This window comes from Labrus mixtus, chromosome 5, assembly GCF_963584025.1.
Source record: "Labrus mixtus chromosome 5, fLabMix1.1, whole genome shotgun sequence".
In the NCBI taxonomy this organism is placed as follows: Eukaryota; Metazoa; Chordata; class Actinopteri; order Labriformes; family Labridae; genus Labrus; species Labrus mixtus.
Window position 1 is genome coordinate 18,042,730 of NC_083616.1, and position 19,295 is coordinate 18,062,024.

Genomic DNA, 19,295 nt, shown 5'->3' on the forward strand with positions numbered 1-19,295 from the left:
TCGACCTCATGATTCGCATTTGCTCTGACATGCACTGTGAGCTGTAAGGTCTTATATAGACAGGTGTGTGCCTTTCCTAATCAAGTCCAATCCGTTTAATTAAACACAGCTGGACTCCAATGAAGGAGCAGAACCATCTCAAGGAGGATCAGAAGAAATGGACAGCATGTGAGTTAAATATAAGTGTCACAGCAAAGGGTCTGAATACTTATGACCATGTGATATTTCAGTTTTTCTTTTTTAATAAATTTGCAAAAATGTCTACATTTCTGTTTTTTTCTGTCAAGATGGGGTGCTGAGTGTACATTAATGAGAAATAAAATGAACTTTTTTGATTTTAGCAAATGGCTGCAATGAAACAAAGAGTGAAAAATGTAAAGGGGTCTGAATACTTTCCGTACCCACTGTACGGTCTTAAAGGCTGAATGTGCAACATTTTACACATACTGTAAATATAGCAGAAATCCAGTATATCCTCTGTAAATATCGCTGTGAGTCATTACTGTCTACAATGAGTGCCTATAACTAGAAATGTTTCTCTATTGCACAAGATTCTCTATTCCTGACAAGTTGATAAAGGTTTGCACATTTTATTTTACAGATACAGTGTGACACATGTGAAAGAGGGTACCATGAGCAGTGCCTAGCCATGGATGAAGAAAAACTCCAACATGCAAGGGTGAACGATTGGGATTGTGGATAGTTGTTGGTGTTCAGAGTCTTTGTAATTTCATATGTATGTTCTTTGAAAATGTTAATGTTTATAAGAAATGTAAAAACAATGTCAATAGTAATTTTGTATTCGTGACTGATTATTAATATTTGAAAAATGCTTGTATGTGTGTTTATTGCAAAGTATTAAAAGTGCAAAATGTAGCTGTGACAGAGCGAATCAAATTGGTACTGTCACATTCAAAACACTGCAGAGAGCTGTGTCATAGTAGCTGTGCATGTAGTCTAAGAAGTACTAAGTCCAACCATATCAGAATCATTGTCTACTTATTTTTTTTTTTACAAGACATCAAAGTCAGAAAAAAGACTCATTATAGTGCTTTATTATGGACTTTGACAGTGGATTTCTCAAAAAGTACACAGTAAAAGTACTTCATAGTACAGGTGCATGTAGTCTGGGACGTACTAAGTCCAACCATATCAGAATCATTTTCTACTTATGGAAGAATTTTATTTTACAAGATATCATAGTCATAAAAAAGACTCATTATAGTGATTTATAAGGGACTTTGTCAATGGATTTCTCAAAAAGTACACAGTAAAAGTACTTCATATTACTTGTGCATGTAGTCTAGGAAGTACTAAGTCCAACCATATCAGAATCATTTTCTACTTATGGAAGAACATGTATTTTTTTCCCAGGAAAACACCTTATTTTGAAAAACGGAAGTTATCGCAGACACGCAGTATTATTCTCAAACTAATTTCCCTGTACAGTATTTTGTTTGCTCCTGTTTCATACACGTATATCTCATAGCCATTTTTATGGTAAGACTTTGGCATTTATCACTTTTGCCTGGAAAAGGAGATTAATAACGGGTCAAAATCGCTCTCTCTGTCTTACTCCTGCTCGCTCTGCAGTCCGGGGCATTTACCATAAAAATCAAAATACGTGGGCACTTAAAATTTAGGGGCGGCTCACTTCACCATGTAAACTCGAGGAGCGGCTGGCTTGACCGCAGTGTATTTAAATATTTTCCCGTCTGTCGCGTCCTGAACGCCCACGTCACATCTGCTGGTCCGTATTTAAGGAGTTTCCCGTCCGTAGCTGAGGCTGAGAAACAACACTGCTGTACGCCAGGACGCCTCACACAGACAGGACCTCACAGCCTCGCGGTAGCCAACTTCAGTCCTGTAAGTGAGTTGTGCATTATTTCAAACATGTACATGACAGCTCTGGTTTCCTCTTTTTTTCCTGTCAAATCTAAGCTTTAGCATTGTGTAGAACCTGCATCTTTTTAACACTTTTCCCCTGCAAGTGTGTGATAATTTTAGTCTGCAGGAGTAGCTGGATCCTTAATTCAGCAGGTCAGTTTGTTAAAGGAACCGTAGAGCTTTGAGCGAATGTGCGGCTTCGTGTTTTCTTTTTTCTAATCTGTTTACGTTGGTTGTCTATTTAAAAGCATGTTAAAATGTGCATCAGTATCTAATGTGTAATACCATTTAATGTGCAGCAGTATCTCAATAAGGAAACTGTTAAACACTATAATTTGTATCGATGTCATTAGGCTACTTTTTTATCTTCAACTTTTTTATGTATCTTGTCTGCACAGGCCTTTCCATGCATTTTGGCATGATGGGATTGTTAGGTATTTGTGATGTGAGATTTACAGAGCAGAGTTAGTTGTATAAGGTTCGGTGACAATTAACGGCATGAAATTCTAGTATTATGAATGTAGTGCAGTAAAATGTCCAGTGGTTGCCATGCCAAGTTAATTATCTAGACTATAAGTAGTACAAGTGGAAGTAGTAAAAGTGTATTAAATAAACCTAAGAGTATACAAATAGACTTTACTAAATGTCAGCACCGACATAGGCATTGAGTCCAACACAGATGATAGAAGTCTGTGGGAAGAAGCTGTTCCTTGGTCTCTCTGGATCTCATCTTTTCGAGATGGCAGGGGGACAAACAGACAGTATATCCTGGCTGTGTTGTGTCTTTGCTGGTGTCACTCTTGGCATGCAGGCCTGGCAGCACAAGTACAATAATCCTTTGTGCACTTTTTATGACAGCAGAAAGTCATTTCTGTTCTCTGCTGTGCAGCTATAGCATTTCCTGAACATCACTCAATAACTAACAGCTTTATCAAGTATAATAGCATTCTGGTGTTTACAGGAGTTTTATTTTCATGATATGGAATAATAAGATGGTTTTTTTGCAGCTTTACTGAACACTGCACAATGTTACCATTTGATTGATTGGCAAAATTATTGTCATCATTTTAAGTCACATGAAAGCTCAATCTGATTGACGTTTTTCATGACTTAAAAGTTGCACAATTCTGAGGGAGTTGATATAGACACAAAAATAGGTTTATTACTATCTCTGAGTTCATCTTAAGGCAGAGCTACACTTAAAATTAGATATTTTTAATTACTTCACAAGCCAAGTGTGATGAAATACAGATTGCTGTGTATGAGTAATACATTCAGTCGGTCTTAACTATTTTCAAATGTAAGACTTGGATTCTCTCCATATTTTCTCTTTGATTTTCTGAAGTTTCTAATTAACCATTTTTTGAGTAATTTTTTTAATTTTTTCCCTCAGGACAGAACATTACTGAGGAGACAGCATGATCATCACATGTGTAATGAAGGTGGACGGGAAAATTGTGACAGTCCGTAATTTCCCAGATGGACTGAAGATGGTTGCCATTGACCAGCTGAATTCAATACCTGCTGGTACAACTTTTTTCTTAATGAGGCAAAAAATATTCACAAATCTGGTTATTCAAAGGAGCTGGTTTGGTACTCCGTTGATATATAGCTGTTTTCACATTTGCATGTCTGAAAAATTCTGGAGAACTTCAGCAGGACTGCCCCTGAAAAAGTCCTGATCTGGTAGTTCACACAAACACTTCACAGCAGGAGACTATCCACGTCAGACAGGAGGTGGAGTCCTGAGACTAGACATGACGTAAAAGAACGGACTAAGCAACAGAGTCCACTTTGCAACTCTATAATGAGAATATTTTACTTTCTATCAATGCAATGTGCAGTTCGACAGAATCAGTATCAACAAAAGAGCAACATTCTGGCAAAGAGAAAACGTAATACAGCAGGTTAATTATGTGCACGGAGGTCACAACGGTCGAGTGAATACAGCCTATGATCGTGCACCAATCGCAGAGAATTAACGTCACCAGCTCAAGGTGATTTCACATCTTCCTGCAGAAAAATACTAGGGGATTGGCAGGAGAAATTCAGGATAAAATCTGAGTGACAAATTTGACAGTTTGCATTGACACATTCAGCTCGCCCAAATTTGGTTTTGTTTTGTGCAAGTGTGAAAGCACTATATGTGCTACCCTCTATATAGGGTTACAAAAAGTCTATACATAGGGCTTTGTTTAACCAACCTTTGATTGGCTACCCTTTGATTTTTTATTAAAAAGTACATTTTAAGAATGAATTTCAAGTATTATGGCAAATGAATTGACCTATAAGCAAGTAAAAGAAGACATGCCAGTGCACTTGCTAATGACACACAACTTTATGGAATCACAATGTTTCAGAGTTCTTCTTCAGGTGTTCATTTATTAACAAAATGATCAACTGAAGAAGAATTCTGGTGATTCAATAAAGGTTTTTTGTGAAATTGAGCAAGCATGCGGGCATATCTTCTTGTTCTTGCTGCTGTTTTTTTAATTGCTCAGCACCTATTACTATCCTTTCTCAAAATGTATCAACCCATTCACAAAGTAAATATGTTTCTTTGCTTCCTTCCTTAGAACATGGGATGCAAATAATAGAAAGTGTGAGAGACAAGAAAAAACTGATGGCTTTCCATTTCCGCCATAATGAGAAGAATTATTGTACAAAGGTGGTGGAAGAATGCCTCAAGGTAAATAAAAACCTATTTATACATATAGACATAAAAGGTTATTGGTATACACAGGTACAGAGCAGTAGAAAGCTTAAAGGAAAATAAAAAAAGTTGAAAAATGTAGTATAATTCAGGTGTTGAAATGCATTAGAAGGGCTCATCATTGGTGTGAAACTAAAGAAAAAGTTACTGAAATACTTTATTTATTTTATTTTGATACTTATTTTTATAATTATTGAATGTATATAGTCCTTGTTTCTTTCTAATTCTTGCCTTGTATGGAACCCAACAGGGATAAACAGTCTATTTTGTGTGTTCACAGGTAGAGGAAACTGTTTGCTGTGATGGAAACCCAAAAAATATATCTGATAACCACTGGTTTGTGATGGAAGAAAATGGGAATGGTAAAAACTACAACCTGCACACTTTGTGTGCCCCCAGGCTTTACCTTTCATTGCCATCTGAGAGGACCTACACTTTCACCCTAACTCACTACCCCCAGGAGTCTGTTGAGGTCTCACCGTCAAATATTTGAGGTATTCAACCAAACATTTTTTAATGCTCTATATTGCACTGCTACTCTACTTTTACCTGTCATGAAAAGTTGATGTAATGTTGGCTGAGAGGTGACAACGTGCTGCAACAGGCCAAATAATTTCCAGCAGGAGAAACATGCTGCAAATTCAAATACTCATGCAAAGTACAAAGAAAATGTAAAAAAGGAAATAGATGCAAATGGAAATACAAGCTGCAAAAATATGAATGCATTAACAGCAAATGTGCTCCAAATACATACATCAATAAAGGTTAAACACACAAACCAAAAAAAGAAAAGCTACAGATAAAAGTTGAATATCCATTCATCACAACAAAGGGCATCAGGTGTACAGAGGAACAGTGGAACAGTTTGTAATTGACTAGAAAGAGTGAGGGACACTAACACTGAATGTATTGTATTGATGTATTTATTGAAAAATAAATAAATGGATTATCAGACCACATAATGATAGACATTGCTGGAGCAGTGTGTCTCTGAAGTAGGGGTGGGAATCCACAGATATTATTCCGATACTCGAGTCACAATACGATATCATTGCGATTTTAAACATTTTGTGATATGCTGAGAATTGCAATACATTATATTGCTATTGAACTTTTTTGAACTGCATATTAAGTCCACAAAATTAAACTAAATCAAGAACTTCTGTGTCACATAAGAAAAAAATCTCAGTCTATTTAGTCTCAGTCTTTTTATTTCTACACAATGGTAGTCAAGCCCACAGCCTGACCAACACTGTGATCAAAGTAAAAACCCAGTTAAAGGCTGCATGCACTTCACAATCTGAACTGTTAGTATTTCAGTCTAATTGAACTGAACTGAACACAAACATGTACGGACGACTGTACAATAGAAGTCGTTTTTAACAATGCAACTTATCAAATTTAATTGTGCAGCCCCCTCAGCAATTACCAATTTAAAAGAGCATATTTGCTATTATCATATTAAAAAAAACGATACTTGCTGGCCATGAGACATGAGCTGTATCGATTTTTCCCCCCATTTCTACTCTGAAGGCAATGCACCACTGACCTGTGGGTAAGATATATTTGTTAATGATGGAAAAATACTGAGCGTGTAACTGAGTGCTGTACTCATACAATGTTTAAATGTCTTGTTCTTTAAGAAGTCTTAAAGCATCAGTGTGAGTAAGCAGGTGTCCTTGGGGATAGTAGAAAGATGGTACAACTGGACCTCTCGCATACTAGAGAAGAGATAACTTCTCTGTTGCTAAGCATGATGCATGTTAAGTGTTATCTGCATTGTGCTTAAATACTGAGACTTCTCTCTGTTTGGGGAGCACCTCTCCCACAACTTTGTGTTGTGTGAGATCCTGTGCACTGCTTGAATAAAGAGACGCTGACTTCAAAATCCTCATTGTGAGCATGATGTTACTTTTTATCAGGCTCTTAGCACAGGAGTGTGTTGGTGTTCACGCCTCAAGTTGTTGTCAATAAATGTGCCAGCGGATTTTTGTATTTCTAAAGATACACTAGCCTTTGAAACATAACAATCCACTACTTCTTCCCTCTTTAGCTTCAATCTCTCTCAGGTTGACCATTATCATGCTACTAGTTCTCATTTAAGCTTTTCACTCATGGTCCATCATTCCCTCTCTCCTTCTGACTCCTGCTTCTGCTATTCCATCCCACCATTGTCTTAGTTTATATTTCACTATCTCTCTGTTTACTCTTCTGTCTCTCTGTTTGTTTGCATGTATCCAACTCCAACCCAACTTCCCCTTCTACAGCATATTATCACCATGCTTCCTTTGTACCCCATGCTACCGGATATGCTCAATCTCTGGACCAAGATAGCATTGGAGTTATTCTGAAGATGTTTTCAATTCACTGGTGGGGCTTGGTGTCAACTTGTTGTACTTTATTCTAGGGGTATTCTTGCTTTTAAAGTAGAGTTTCAGCACTTGGAATGAAAAATGATGACTAAAATGTATGCTGCAGGCTCCCAAATATATAGATTTTGAATCTACTCCAAAAACACTGGACACTTAATTTCCAATTCTGATAATGTCAGATGAATGAAATGAAACCCAAAATACTTGATCTTAGCATTACAAGACATTAAACAACTGTTTTCATAAGTTGTGTAATCTTTTGTGTGATTTAAAAAAAAAAAAATGTAGATAACACCGAGACCACTCGAGCCATCGACATTCAAGATTATAGATTTTTTTCATAACACTTTATCTTTGAGGTTTGTTGTACTTTAATGGTTGCTGAATTACTATTTCTGACTTGTGTTGCTGGTGTTGGAAAAGAAGAGTTGCAATGTAGCCTCTCTATGTTCTTTGTCACTTTTTTACTTATACTATAGCCAAACATGAGCACTTTATTAATAAACAGATACATTACATGATGTTGTTTTGCTTCTTTGAAAAGAGTGGTCATGTACCCAAGGAAGGTTGGATTATTATTTAGGTCACCACGATCAAGTTTTCTGTCAATTTAGTGTCATTTTTAACAAGAACTATGTGTGGGAAACTTCAGTGTGTGAAATGTATAATCTGATCAAATCTGTTTCAACATGATTGACCTGTAACACGTCAGCAACATATTCTCTCAGGTCTATACCTGTCAAGGAAGTTTATTGGAATTAATTTCCAGTTTTTGTGCACTTTCAGCCCATTCACAACAGACCAGTGCACTAATTCATCTGGTACAAACTATCAAAGACATCAATTAAATGCTGAAATACGATGAAAATGAATGTTTTTAAAGATCTAGACACTGAGTTTGGATCTCTTTACTTTGGTCAGTATTAAATAACGATGAAAATGTATGGTTTATTTTAGAGGCTGAAACCTAGAGGTCTTCTCATTGCATTAGCTTTTTCTTCCTTTGGTTTAATGGCTAGCCCTATCCAGAGATGCACATTTGGTATTCATTTGGAAACTAAGCAAAGAGTGTTTGATAAAGGTAATGAGAGTAGAAAAAAAGAACAATTTACTGTAGGTTTGATATTTTTTTCTGTTGCCTCTGCTGTCTTGCAATTAAAAGTGGGCTAAATATGAATTTATTCTGAGATGCAAGACAATCACAAAAAATGATCCATGGTAAAGGTATGTAACAGTTTAACAGGCAGGAGGTCAGTAAACAAAACAACAGAACACAAGTAACTTCTACAAAAACAGCAAAATGTTGACAGCCCATGTAATCTTAGTTGGACTGGTGTTTCCTTTTTAGGGATAAAAACAAGAATCAAGGCTCATTATCATGCATTTCCTGTCATGATTTGGTCTGGTTTAGTTTTGTGTTCATGACAGAATGAAATGACCAAACAAAGGACCCAGTAGAGACTCTTTTTAGAGTTTTTATTTTTTCAAAAATAAATTATATTCAGAACAAGTTCAGTAAAGTGCAGAGTGCTAATTTCAGTATCGAGCTTGTCAAGCGGCTAAATGCTGCGTGGCTTTTAACCAGAATGCACCATGTACATCTGAACTCCACCTTTATTGCTTAGTATGATTTTATTTGATATCTATCCATAGTGTATTCCAGTATACTTTCTTAAATTAAATATAATCAAATAAATAGTTTCAATACTAATCTTGTTATACTTAGAAGAAGATGCTTGTTTTTTCTTATCTTAACTTGTCTTTTATAAATGAAGTGCAATTTTTTTTTAAATATCCTCTCAAGCATTTTTTTTCATTATTTTACTGTGTATTTCATCTGGAATACAAATGCAGCTTAAACAACTTCACAAAATGTTCACTCCTGAAATAAAACACAATATAAAAGTTTCCCTATCAACATCTGCCTCCCATTATAAGCTGTCTTCCTGCCCTCTTTCTTTTTTTCTGATCCTTGGACATTTCCCAGAATGATTTTGTTTCACTTGGCAGCAGAGAGAACTTTAGTGCAGTTGGCGTCACACAGTCTTTGATCGATAGCTAGAAAAACATGAAAACTTTGGGTAGACTCCAAAAATCTGATTGCATAACATGAGCTACTATAATTTCCTGCAGACGGAACGTTCCCAAACTAAATATTAACTTACATGAGGCAACATATTCTAGTTCAGTTGAGGGTCATGAAAATGTTTTGCAGGGCTTAAAGCAAGGAATTGAACCATTGCAATATTGCTAGCAGAAAGGTCAGATAAACACACAATTTTAAATAATTTGTCCTCTTGGGATTATGAATGTGTGTATAAAATTGCATGACAATTTAATATTCAAAACTGAGGTTTATATCACTCTAATCACTCAACAAAACATGCTTTTGAAAGAAAAAAGTTAAGGCATCAATGGATGACAGTGGGGTTGCGGAGGCTGCGTTCCTTCACTTGTGCAAAGCATTTGACACTGTTAATCATAGCAATCTACTACATTAACTACTCAACTTCAGCTTTTCCACAGAGTCTATCAACCTTATCAAATCGTACTTCTCATCCCACTCACAGCTTGTAAAAATTATAATTATAAATAGTACGCCCTATACCTATCAACTGGGTGTCCTGCAGGGGTCTGGTTTGGGCCCTACCCTGTTCTGCATGTACATCACTGATCTGCCATCTGTTTGTGGCCAGTGTGATATTTTAATATATGCTAAAAATACAGTTATTTTGTACACATGGTAGAACTGCAGAAGAGGTTGCACTCAAACTAACCAAGGAAATGTTAAAGGTTGCATCCTGACTTAACCAAAACTGCTAGATAGATAGATAGATACTTTATTCCTAATATCAGAAAATATGTAGGGCTAAGCCTTATTGGAACCCATATCTTAAAACATTATGGAATGATAAAGGCAAGCACAATCTGTTTTTGACAAAAATGTAAGGATTTATAAAAGGCAGTTCAGAAGAGGACATGCATTAAAGTTGGACCGACTACAAAGTAACAATCCACAAAAATTCTGTAAGGAGATAAATAAATTGGGCCCAAAGAAAATAAAGAAAATTCCAGTGGAAATTATATTAGATAATGGTGAGCTTGAGAGCTAGTGCTGAGAAAATGGGAAAAAGATTTTGCTGGTATATTATCAGGTAACCATATTCCACTTCACTTTTGGTTCAATGATGTGTTCTTAAATGACATTTGTGTTACAAAATGTGAGTTGGAGAGTCATATGAACATGGCAGGAAGGAACCAAAATATGATTTTGAACCATGATATTACTGTAGAAGATGTCCAAAGGGAACAGAGGTTCTGTTCTAACTTTAAAAACATGTTTTGAACATGGTATAATCCCATCTGAATGGTACAAATCCATTATTAAGCCTGTACCAAAATCATCAAAGAACGATCCCAGAATACCCTTGAATTCTAGAGGATTCAGTCTCCTTAGTACGGCCTATAAATTGTATTCTTACATATTAAATAATAGGCTCACTCAGTACTTAGAACTGGGACCCTATCTTGTTGATGAGCAAAATGGATTTCGAAAACAGCGAGCCTGTATTGATCATATTCACTCAGTAACATCTATAATTAGAACTAGAATGGCTAAAGGTTAACCCACTTTTGCATGTTTTGTTGAATTTCAAAAAGCATTTGATTGGATTAATAGAGATTTGCTTTCATTCAAACTACTAGAAGCTGGTGTGGATGGTAGATTCTATATTCTATTCTATTGGAATAGGATGTCTTGTTGATTCTGCTGGAAGAGCCTTGGGATCTGTCTGTAATAAACTGAAAGTATGTAAGGACCTTGGATATGTTACCTAACCATCTCTACGATGCATGTGTATCTCCCATTTTGAACTATGCTGCAGGGGTGTGGGGTTTAAAAAATTACAAAAACATAGATACTGTACAGAATAGAGCTATACGATGCTTTCTGGGTGTTCATAGATTTGCAATTCCAGCAATTCAGGGGGACATGGGCTGGGTGCCAGGGGTGGTACTTCGAAAATGTGAAATGATCCGATTGTGGAATCGACTAACCAAAATGGCAGAGGACCGAATAAACAAGAAAGTCTTTATGTGGAGCAAAAAACATAACTCTCCATGGGCGAATGAGCTTTACTCAATCTTCGAGGAGGTGGATATGACGTATATTTACATGAATAATCTGTGCTGTAACATTAACGCCATGAAAGATAAGGTCTTGATGAAGAAAAATGGTTTGAAAACGCTCTGTCCAAGCCAAAACTAAGGACATATGTGCAGATCAAAAATAATGTTATGCCCGAGTTATATGTAAAGTGTCACTTATCTAGAAGCCAAAGATCCTTGGTCACACAGTTAAGATCTGCTATTCTCCCTCTGGCCATTGAAGTTGGTCAATTCAAAAATATTCCAGTAGAAAACAGACTTCGTGAGATGTGTGAGTTGGGCGAAGTTGAAACCAATTATCTTTTGCATTGTATAAAATATGATGATTTAAGAGAATTATTTTTTCGTGAGGTAAAATCTCAAATATTGGGGCGGACAGATGTGCAGAAACTGGAATGGCTGTTTAAGTTGCATGTGTTTAAACTTGCTAATTTTGTTTCAAAAGCTTGGAAAAGAAGACAGGATATTCTGTTTAATTAGTTTGACTTCTTGCTTTCTCTTTTTGTTTCTTGACAATTAATATAGCTTACCTAGTGCACTCTGAACCGGGAACGTTTTTAATTTATAGTGTCATGTAAGCCCAATTTATAGTGTCATGTAAGCCTATGCTGGGCATATGGATGTATGTATGACACAATAATAAAATAAAAAACTAAACTAAAACTAAAACTTTTAACAGATGATCAAAATACTAAAAGTCGTTGCAGTCCTAAATACTTCTTGTAATGACACAGTGTTAGGGAGAGAAACGAGTAGGCAATGACGTTCCATCCACAGATCCAGTCATGAGCTGCTACCATTGGCTGTGTATTAAAAAGCCTAATGGCTGTGGGGACAAAGGATCTCCTGAACATGGATATACGTGTATAAACAAAGATAAAAGGGAATCAGCCAACATTTCAAATGATATCGGAGCAGATTAGTGCAGGAAGACATTCTGCATCCAACTGATTTGCTCATAAGTAAAGTGTCTCGAGATAACACTTGTTATGAATTGACGCTATACAAATAAAAATTGATTGATTGATTGATAAGTTACAAGTTAATGCTCAGAATATAACGTTTTTTTCATGATGTTTTTTGCAGCTCAAATGTTTTCAAGATGAGGACTGCAGCCTGATACACTCATTTACCTGTTACATATGCTTTGAATAGCTACCATCTTGATGTCTTAACTCCATGCAGAGGAGGGAGAGTGACTTCCCTGCTAAAGTATTTTACTATGGAGGAGGTTTCGAAAAGATTAGAACCACAAACTAAGCATTCATCCAAAGTTAATGTACCACCTGCAAAGTGGAAAAATAACATCACATTGAGACTGAACGTCTTTACTTGTAAGTGAATATTAATTATGAAAATATTCAGGTGTCAACTTGATACCATAATGTCAAATTCTGCATTTAGTTGTCAGTCTATTTGGTCCGCAAAGATTAATGCAGTCCCATATATAATAATATATATATATATAATATATAATCATGCAGGCCATTCCAAGGTCATTGTGTTCAAGTTTTTACTATGCAAATGCAAACCTTGTGAATTATAAATATCTGTAGATAATCAGTGTATAGGGTGGCAAATAGGAGATTTGTTGGTAACACTTTTATACTGTCCTTGCAATGAGTTGCATATCTTCAGAGCTAGACAGTTAGCTAACAAGTGTAAGTCCTCCAAAAAATTACAAGGCGTAACTTTTCTCGTTATTTATTGAAGAATTCTTTCTTTCTTGTAAAACTGTAATAAAACACAAATTGTAAAGTACATTAGAGACTAACAAACAGAAAATAGGGCACAAGAAACAATTAGCTAACCTAACATGCTTAGTCATGCTTCTAGCTTACTGCTCTGCTATGTATCAATTTATTAAAATCTAATCGTCTAAAGAAACAACTTAAAAACGTACATTCTGCCTCTGTACACCAAAGAACACAAATAACAAATACTCACGGATAATTAGTGTCCAAGGCAACAATGGTGAAGATAATTTTGCAGGAGGTGAAGAAACTGCTGTCTGCACTCTCCACAGCACTTAAAAGTCTGGTGGTAATTAACACCTCACAAGGTCATACTACTCAGTTAACTTAAAAAAACCAGGAGGGGGCAGTGTGAAAACAAAACTTAACTCAAACAATATTAAATGTCCTTCACAAAGGGCACAACACTCCCCGCCTGGTACAATATGATTGTACCATTTAAAAATACAACATTTCAAATACAAAATGCAAGAAAGGGTATGCTTTCTACTGTCCTTCTGACAAAAGCACTATCATTTCAGAGATTGGTCTCAGAAACACTTTTCCATCTTTAACAGTCCTTACTTCTGCTTTACGGACCTTGTTGTCGTTGCTTAGGAATGTTTTGATGACAAGTCCCACTGGCCAGTCATTCCTGTGAGCTTGGTTATCCTTGAGTAAAACGACATCTCCAACTTTGATGTTGGGCTTGGCATCTGTCCACTTTTGTCGACTCTGAAGAGTGGTAAGATATTCTCCCCTCCACCTTTTCCAGAAAGTTTCTGCAAGATACTGAACTTGTTTCCATTGTTGTGAATGAAGCTCAGATGGGTCAAAGGTTCCAGAAGGTGCTGATAGCGAGCTCATCTTCTGGGTTAAGATCATTGCTGGTGTGAGAACAGCTGGCATATTCAGGTCAGTAGAAACTGGCACATTATTGCCATCACTTCACACATAAAGGTACTTAACACTTCATGTGTGAGCCGAGTGTGTGTTGACTGGAGAAGCATGGCATCCAGGATCCGCCTGGCGACACCAATAAGTCTTTCCCAAGAACCTCCCATGTGTGAGGAATGTGAGGGATTAAATGTCCATGTGCAACTCTTCTCCTGAAGGTAGCTGTTCAGTGCTGCATCAGTGTGGTCAATTTTCGACTCATTACAGGCACCAATACAATTAGTACCTCTGTCAGAGCGAAGACGTTGAGCAGGTCTGAAACTGGATGTAAACATGGATTCAATTAGCTCAATGTGCACAGCTCTTGTTGACAAACATGTGAAAAGGACAGCCCACCTTTTGCTGTCTGCACTGCCTCCCCTTGTACGACGTGTCATCACAGTCCATGGACCAAAAACATCAAGTCCCACGTTGGTAAAGGGTGGCATTGTTGAAAGCCTGTCAGCCGGTAAGTCTGCCATCTTTTGGATCTGTTGTGTTCCTCTGAGCCTGCGACAGATGACACATTTATGGATGACAGATGAGATTATGCCTTTGCTCCCAATGATCCACAATCCTGCAGCTCTGATGGCTCCCTCCGTGATGTGACGTCCCTGGTGTGCTACCTTCTCATGGTAGTATCTCACCAAGAGAACAGCAATGTGGTGGGTACGAGGAATTATCAGAGGGTGCTTTCCTCTTTTGTCATATGTGCAGGTGTCAAGCGACCTCCAACCCGCAGTAAGCCTTCTTCATCAACAATTGGGTTGAGCTTTCTGAGTGGACTTTGTTTTGGTATTGTCTGATTCTGTTCAAGACACCTGTATTCTTCTTTGAAGATTTCACGCTGCACAGTGCAAAGAATTACAACTTTTGCATGAGAAATCTCTGTTGAGGTGCTTGCTTCAGAGTAACACTTCCACCCATGACATTTTCTCTGCTCTGAGGTCTTTTTGAATGATGCTGCAACACGAATGAGTGAGGCAACGGTGCGACACGAAGTCATCCAATGAGAAAATCTCTCAAAACGATCTGAATTTAAGGGAGTTTCTGAGGTCTTTGTAATCAGAGTTGTCACATCAGGGCGTATTTCCACATTTCTTCAGCCGGAAAAGCTTCCATTAGTTTGTGGCTGTTGGACGCAATCTTGTGCAGTTTAAGGTTGGACTCTGCAAGCTTGTTTTGTGATCTTGTCAAGATGTCAATAGCTTCTTCAGAGGAAGGTGTTGAGGCAAGTCCATCATCAACATAAAAATGTCTTGTCTCTAGAATTGCCCTGAAGTTTCCTTTATTATCTGAGACTGCAGACTCCTCATGTCCTCTATGAGAAATGTTTTGTGTGGCAGTAAGTAGTAACACTTCCCCTATGGTTTTTATGTATTCCCGATTTTCTGTAACCAGTCTGTTATGTTCCTTGTTTAGGACATTTGGCAGTGTTGAATTATTTGCTACAGATCTTTGATAGTCTCTCCATGTAATCATTGAATGTTTATGCCTCTCAGACTTGGCATGGATTGCAAATCCCCCCTCTCTGTAGGTGGCTTTCTTCCAGTTTTTGAATCCGGATGGTGAGTCAAAAACTGAGTCTGTGCTATTAGGGGGGCTAAAATGTCTACAGGCGTAACAATATGCCGAGTCTGATTGTTTGAGTACTCAAGCCAGGGGTGTATGCTGTACCAGGTGGCCTTGAAGCTCTTTCTCCTGTCCCCCATCAAGGTCCGTGGAAACAAGGTCATGTTGGGCTGCAACGGTGGCTCTTCGTTACCCCTGCTGATATCTGTGGAGAAAGTCAAACCAAATCATATGGCACATAATTCACTAGCAATCAAGAAACACCAATTATATATAATTATAAATCAATGACATGAAGGAGAATTTGATTTGATTTCTTCTCAATCATAAAACAACACACTTCTACATGGATACATATTCTAAACTTCAATTCAACATCACACACCTGATAGTCCAGTGCTTGTGGATGCACCTGTATCCTCTTGTGTCTCACACTCGTTGAATTTCAACCAAAGCCTCACTCTCTGGACCTTCATCTGCGTCATCTTCCTTCTTTGTGTCCTCACTGTCATCTATCAAGTCCCCTGGCTTTCCCTCTTTGACTCTCTCCACTCCCTGTGCTCCCTCAACAGCTGGATCGTCTGTGTCTTTTTCTATGTCTGCCTCATTATTGTCTCTACTTTTGGGGATGAAATAGGACATAATGTCCTGGTTTTTCTTCATCTTGATAACCTCTATAGACAAAAACAACGGGGAGAAATGCACAACACTTAAGTAACCCAGAATAGTGAACTAACGTTACTGTTACAGACTTGGATGTACGTTGTGGTAACGTTAGCCTTTGCGCTAGGAATTATGTATGTTATAGCATGCCGTCAGGCTAACCATTTATGAAGACAGCCCATTTCTTTCAAACATTAGCTATCGCAAAACGTATATTTAATCTATGTACCTACTAAAGTATGTTCACAATAGCTAAAGTTTGAAAAAACTCGCTTCTGACTCTCTCTCTAAGGCTCTGAAGTGCCCACGTTCAGAGTCCCCATGTGTGCCAAGTCTGATCTGATTGGTCAGCCTGTCGGCTCTGCCGTAATTGGTCAGTTGCTCAGCACGGTTCTCGGAAATGTCACGCCCCTTTTACCATATTGGGAATGCAGCCACGAGGGGAGCAAAAACACTAGCACCTTAGCACTACTGTGCTTGCCACAACGAGCCAATGGGCTTAGATCAGTGATATCACACTGACAAGACGTCACACTGGCAAAACATTTTCGAGGGGGGTTAGAACCGAGCGTTTCATGCAGCTAATGCTGCAGCTAACAGGAGGATGTAGGAGAAGCCGCGTTTCCGCGGACTTTGAATTTTTGCACATAGATGTGCCTAAACATGCACAGGACACTTGGAAAACACACTTAAGAGCATATAAAACCAGAAAAAGCATAATATGACCCCTTTAATGCAAGCAAACTTTTAACTGTTCGGGCTGGTGTGGCTGCTAATGCTATTAAGTTAGCTAACTAGTCAACAACAACATTTCCTGACCAGTCTTACCTTGTAACAATTAGGCTACACAAATAAAATATTTTTGCTCACTCATCTTTTGTGTCAACGTTATTGGTCTCGTAGCATTAGAATCTTGATTGCTTGCTTCCAATAAGATCTGGCAGTGGTGGGTAACGTTGTTAGCAGATGCAGCGTCAGTGTACCGCTCTAAAGGGTCCGACGAGAATCTTGAGCCCACAGAATTTGAAAACTGAACTCAAGGGACAAACAGGGTTTTCTTTTCGTGCGCACTTTATTATTTTAATTTGTTATTTTTCACATCTGTCATACCTTTTTATCTATGTATGTATGAACCATATTTTGCGTATTTAATTTACAGATTCAAACTTTCATTCTGGTGTGGAAATTCTCTTTATTGATATTCAAACGCTATGGCTCTTAACAATCTAGTTTTTTCTTTTGATATTGGTCCACATTCACATTGATGACAACATAAAAGATCAAATTCTAATACCGTCGACCAGCGCCGCCCCTCCCTACACGCAGAACACGCGCTGTGCGTAGGGCCCCACGATCCATGGGGGGCCCCATTTTGCGCAAGGGGACGCATTCTCTGCAAATGCGCGAAGGATGCGCATCGCTGCCGTGAGGCTCGCGTAGAGCACCAAGTCAGCCCGAGGCAGGAGAGAAAAAAAAAGAGACGAGTAATCTGACACCGCACACGTTGCCGCAATGATTGACATCACGCAGCATCTGACCAATCAGCGGTCAGATGCGCCGACAGGCAGTTGGATGCAGGTGGAGAGATGGCCTCCAAACGGCAATATGAATCGGGAGCAAGCAAAAGAAAGAAAAAGTCAAAACAACAGGAGGCTCATGCTTCACTTGAAGGTATGTTGTTGAAATAAAAAAGAAAAACTTTGTGGCATAAACACCCCAGCTGCTAGCCTGCTAATCATGAGACAGAAGAGAGGATAATTCTGTCTAGATGTAGACTGGAGATTAAATTTTCCAGCGGCCCTGATTATCATTTATTGAATGTCTTGTTAACTGCATATACATTCACCTCTGTTGAAAAAGGAGTGGTTAATTGACCAGTTAGTGGTCGTATGTCGGCTCAGGTTTGTAACCTATCAATCTATGCTATCAATAGAAGTTTTGGGCTATATTTATGGAGGTAAAATGTCGTCATCTCTTGGTGAATTTAATTCATAACAGACATATAAGATTAGATAAAATAAGATAAATTAAGATAATCCTTTATTTGACCCACAATGGAGACATTTAAAGTGTTGCAGCAGCAAACAGCAGTGTAGGAATATAGAACCTAAGTACAAAATGTAAAAATAAGTATATAAAAATATTTAAATATAGAAATATCATCAAATCAAATCATAATGAATATTATTATTAGTTGTAGTCGTATTTGCATTAATTGCATTTTAATCTTTGTGAGGCTAGTATTTACATTAATTTCATTGTGTAATTTACCATTAAGACCAAAACAAATCTTAATAATCTGCTTGTATGATGGATTTCTTGTCATAACAGGGTCAATGCTGAAGTTTGTTACTAAGGGTGACAAGGGCCATCAAGCACCATGTCAAGTGAAGCAGCCTCACCCAGCACGTCACCAGGGCCATCAAGCACCATGTCAACTGAAGGCTAGATTATTGTAAATCCTTCTGTCAGGTCTGCCAAAGAAAAGTCTGCGAAGTCTGCAGATGGTTCAGAATGCTGCAGCTCGTGTTCTGACCGGAGCCTGCAGATATGAACACATTACCCCGGTGTTGGCCTTTCTTCATTGGCTCCCTATTCATGCCAGAGCAGACTTTAAGGTGCTGCTGCTAACTTTTAAAAATTTAAATGGTAGCGCACCATTGTATCTTACCGACCTGGTGAACCCCTATGTGCCTGCCCGAGCCCTGCGTTCTCAGGGGACGGGTCTTCTGAGTGTCCCAAAGGTCAGAAAGAAGACAGTTGGTGAGCGGGCTTTTTCTTTCTGTGCACCGACACTTTGGAACAGTTTACCTCTGGACATTAGGCAGGCTTGTTCTGTTGAGGTTTTTAAAGCAAAGTTAAAGACCCATCTGTTTACTGTTGAGTATGAGTCATGATTTCTCTGTATGTTTTTTCCTGTATTTTAACTGTATTGCTTTGTACAGCACTTTGATTTAAACGCTCTATGAATACATTTATTATCATTATTATTATTATTAAGAAGGGCTACAGAAGCAATACAAATAGATACAAATCAAATATAGCTGCAAGCGACAATTTTAGGGGTCGAAGCATTGAAACATTGAAGTAGCAGCAGCAACCATGTATCTGACTTTGCCAATTTATTGATTTTTTGTGTCTCTCTGGCCTCATATGCTGTTTGTTAACTTTGCTGTTGCAAAAATTGGGGGGAAAACGGTTGCATTAAAATAAAGTTGTCCCATGACTTTCTGTTTATAAATGTGTGTTACT

At 37.9% G+C, this 19,295-nt stretch overlaps 1 protein-coding gene and 1 long non-coding RNA gene across 2 annotated transcripts in view; both read left to right on the forward strand.

Moving 5' to 3' along the window:
* LOC132974347 (histone H2A.V) overlaps positions 1–19,295 on the forward strand; it is a 212,014-nt gene that overhangs the window by 176,255 nt on the left and 16,464 nt on the right. The window lies entirely within an intron of this gene.
* On the forward strand, positions 1,711–7,493 carry LOC132974328 (uncharacterized). Its single transcript, XR_009673109.1, has 6 exons — positions 1,711–1,866; positions 3,281–3,414; positions 4,464–4,576; positions 4,881–5,094; positions 6,868–7,031; positions 7,079–7,493. It is a non-coding gene; the product is annotated as an uncharacterized LOC132974328 (long non-coding RNA).